This window comes from Arachis duranensis, chromosome 5 (genome assembly GCF_000817695.3).
Source record: "Arachis duranensis cultivar V14167 chromosome 5, aradu.V14167.gnm2.J7QH, whole genome shotgun sequence".
Classification (NCBI taxonomy): Eukaryota; Viridiplantae; Streptophyta; class Magnoliopsida; order Fabales; family Fabaceae; genus Arachis; species Arachis duranensis.
This window is the reverse complement of record NC_029776.3, coordinates 73,060,922-73,065,635: the sequence shown is the minus strand read 5'-3', so window position 1 is coordinate 73,065,635 and position 4,714 is coordinate 73,060,922.

The following is a 4,714-nucleotide window of genomic DNA, read 5'->3' as shown; positions in this document are numbered from 1 at the left end:
ACGCTCCCCCGAGGTCGGAACAGGAAAGCAGACCCTGTCGTCAGAGTCAGGTGCCACAAACTCATAGATGCATTCTTGATTCTCACTACTACATATTTGATGGTTTTTCCTAAGCTCCACACAGAATTCCGAGTTAGCTAGAGAGACACATAGCAACACAAGGGAGTCCAACCAGTCGGACATTCCCTCAGGAACCTTAGAAGACGCCTTGACAATATTTTTGCGAGAAGACATGGCCAACTAATCCTACAAACAAAGAAAAGGAAACGGATTACTAACCCAAAAATAAGCTCGGGCAATATGGAAGCAACTCGGACAACATAACTTCGAGCACACAAGCAGTAAAAGGAAAACCCCGGGACACACACCAAGGTACAGGGGCATCCTTTTAAGGCAGCGACAGAGTAAAGGCTCAGAAAGAATCTAAAAAAGATAACTCTCTTCCAACAAACAATGACCCGAGAAGGAAAAAGGTGAAAATCAAAGGAAAGTCATCAAAAAATCATCGTCTCTATCAAAGAAAAAACCATCCACAAAGACAAAGTCATCAATGGAGCAAACAAAGTTATCAAAGGAGCAGCCTTTTTTCAAAACAACAGTACGGAAATCAACAACAACATACAAAGCCCTAAAAAGAGCCAAAACCAGAAAAAAATACCCAAAGCATGCATACGGACGAAAGGAGACCAGAAAACATGCATCACAGCAATAAACCAAGCACAGTAATAGGAAAAGTTTCAAGCTTTCCAACGTACAAAATCAGAGCTTCATCAAAGAATCAAATACAAAGCAGCAAAAACAAACGATAAAAAGAAAGCAAAACCATCCTCAAGAAAGGAGAAAGAGCTCTGAACAAAGACGGAAGACGGAGCGAAGGAATCTTTCGTTGAGCAAAGCACAAGATGCATCGTCGAAGAATGAAAAGGCAAGTTCAAAGGTGAAACAAAAGAACGAAGAAAAAAGGGAAGTTACAAAAAAAGAGAAAACCGTTTCTTGAATTCAAAATAAAAACCAAAAGAAATAGAGCATCAAAACTAATTAATGAGGTGATTAAAACCCTCGCACATTCCCAAGGGTAGGACGCTTATACAAAGGCACGCGCTTTCAGAGGAAACGAAAGAAGAAACGTTCCGCATTCAAAAAAAGAAGTCCTAAAATTGAAATACTCGACCTCAAAACAGAAGACCGAGCTCGAGCAGGGGCACTATTCATACCCTGGGTCGAGCTGTCTGACCCAGGATGTTCTACTGATAAGTCAACCGACCTCTTCAGGTTAGGACAATCCGACCTCTTCTCAAAGAGCTCGGTCAAATCACCAGAAAAGCCCAAAAAAGGCCCAAACGGAGGACCACGCCCCAAAACCTAAGGCAGCCCAAGCCTACAGAGAGAAGGACGGTTCCCTTGAAAGATAAGATGACCTCACTCAAAAGATAAAGATAAGATAAGATAACTAACTTATCTTATCTAAGAAGGTCACTCGACACCATTATAAATACGCTAGAGCACCCAGGTATAACTCATACTCTGATTCAAAACCTATTTAATACCCTTGCTAACTTAAGCATCGAAGTCCCTTGCAGGTACCACCACCCTCCGGTGACGAAGGATCAGCACCATCATTAAGTCCAACAAGTCGGACACAACAGCTCTGACCCGTACAGAAGGTCTCATCCGAGATCGACCTATAGTTTCGGGTAACCCTCGGAACAAATACCATGTCATGAACCCACTCATCCTAAAAGCATAACCTGACAGGACAATGTAACACTAATGGTCATATCTCTAATACTTTCTAAACCTCTAATAAACCCCATTTTTAGGGTTTATCTTGTGTTGAATTTAGAGTATTTTGCTAACCTTTTCTCACATTTAGCCAATGAATTAGCATGATTTTGTGATCTCTCCCTTATTTGTGCTTAATTGTAAAAACATGCTTTCTAGGCCTTTAATTTGATAACTTTAATTCTCTCTTGATTCTAAGGTGCCTTGATGTGTTTGCTAGTAATCTCAGGATGAAATAAGCTTGGAATGGATCAAAGGAGCAAGGAAGGAAGCATGCAAGTGGAGAGAATCATAAAAAGCCAAAGAATTGATCCCAACCAAGGATGCGCACGCGCACAAGACGCTCGCGCGCACCTCGCGAAATTGGCCAGGGACGCGTACGTGAACCGTGCGCGTACGCGTCGTAGTGCGCACGAGATTCTTTTAGTGCAACTCGTGCCTGGTGATTTTGGAGGGTTTCTGGACCCATTTGGCGCTGGAAATTCTGTTAGAGAAGGATTAAGAGGACCAAGGATTGAAGGGAAAGGCATCTTTCATTCATTGTATCTTACACACTCATTAGGATTAGGATTAGTTAGTTTTAGAGAGCGAAGCTCTCACTTCTCTCTAGGATTAGGAATTAGGGTTAGATTAGGATCTCATAGTTCTAGGTTTAATTAATTCAAGTCTCCTTCTACTTCTACCTTCAATTGGTGATTGCTACACTTTGGTTCTTCTTTCTATCCCTATTCTCTTGTTGTAATTTCTCTTATTTTATTTCTAGGTTTTGTAATTGAGATACTCTTGTTCTCTTTATTTTCTTTTAATAATGCAATTTGAGATAATTCATGATAATTGTGATTTCCTTGATTGTTGTTGTTAATTCTTTGCATTCAATTATTGTTAGAATTCATTCTTGTTGTGATTTACTATGCTTTTCTTTTGTACCTTCCAAGTGTTTGATGAAATGCTTGGAAGGATGTTAGAGTAGAATTTTATGTTCTTGGCTTAGGAAGGTAACTTAGGATTTCTTGAGTTACTAATGTCTAAGTGATTGATAGTTGATAGCCATTGACTCTAGCATTCATTAATTCAATTAGTGGAAAGCTAGGATTTATGGACTTGGATTTATATAACTCACTTGACTTTCCTTTGCTACTTGATTAAAGGATGACTAAGTGGGATTAATCCTTGCAACTACCATAATTATGGCTAGTGATAACGATAGAGACCCTTGACAACCAAAACCTTGCCAATACCATTTTGTTAATAGAATTTCATTAACATTTACTATTCATATTTCTCATTCAAAACCCCAAAATAAACAAGTCCATAACCAATAACAAGAACACTACCCTGCAAGTCCTTTGAGAGATGACCCAAGGTTTAAATACTTCGGTTTATAAATTTTAGCGGTTTGTACTCATGACAAACAAATTTTTGTATGAAAGGATTATTGTTGATTTAGAGACTATACTTTACAATGAGATTTCATCGGTGAAATTCTAAACCGTCAAAAATCCAATCATCAAAATGGCGCCGTTGCTGGGAATTTGCAATGGTGTTATGTTATTGGTTATTGTACATATGTGAATATTGTTGAATATGTTGCTTTTGTTTGATTACTAGTTTTGTTAGTTTTATTTTGTCCTTCCATAATGAATTCTCACTTTGGCTATGAGTTTGGTTCTAATTGTGTTGTAGGAAATATGAACCCCAATGATAACATGCACCAAGGATGGAACACTCTAAGATGGGAGGAGTCTCAAGGAATTGATCACTTCTATTGGCAACAACCCCCGGACACATATAGGTATAATTTCCATCCTAATGCATGCCAATTCAGTGGCTATGGTGACTCCTTTTGTGATAATCAACTATATGCCTATGAATCTTATCCTCAATATGATGCTCAACCATACTCACAAGCCTCTTTCTACCAAGTACCTTTATGTGACCCTTATCCATCATATAACCAATCACCCGTACCACATCCTTGTGATCATTATAAGCAAGAAACCTTAGAACCACCACAACCCTATCAAGATTACTACCAAGAACCACCTCAATGCACACCTTCTCCATAATTTTACCAAGAGGAACCACCTTCCTACTATGAACCCTCCCTCCAAAATAATGAACCTTCCTACTCACCCCAAGCCCCAATAGACGATTCTCTCACTTTGTTACTCCAAGGACAAGAAGCCATGAAGCGGGATACGCTTGAGTTTGTGACCAATTTGACAAAGGTGGTGCACACTTTAGCCCACCAATGTTTGAATACTCGAGTTGTTCCCGTAGCCACATGTGAAAAGCCAAAGGAAGAGCAAAGCATGAAGAAGATATCGGAGAATCCGAGGAAAAAGGAAGAATCAGTAGTAGTCGGGGAGCAATTGGAGAAGCCTATGGTTCTCGAAACAAAGGAGGAAGTGGCTGAGGATTTAGGAAATGCGGAACTACCAAGTGAATCTCAACAATCAACGGAGCATATCAAGATTGATGGATATGAGATGGTTGATCAAGAAATAGATTCAATTATAGATGAGTTTCTATATACAATTGAATCTTCTCCTAGTGGACATGGAGTTTGAATAATAGAAGAATGTGCACAACCTCCCATACCCTTGGTGAGCAATGAGAAAGAGAGTGAATCGAAAGAAAGCTATCAAGGAGAAAATTTTGGCAAGGTGTATATCGAAATTGAAGAATATGAAGAGGTTGATCAAGAGATAAATTCATTCATCAATGAATTCCTATCCGAAATTGAATCACCTCCCGTTGGCCGAAAAACCAAAGTTCTTGAAGACAATACCAAGACACTATCCAACACAACATTCAAGTGGGTAAAATCCTTACCCATAAGCTTTACCCTCTCACTTGAATATGGTTTGATTGAAACGGATGGACAACTTAGAGCTCTTTGTGGAGTTAAAAGTAAGAACGAGTTGTGTAG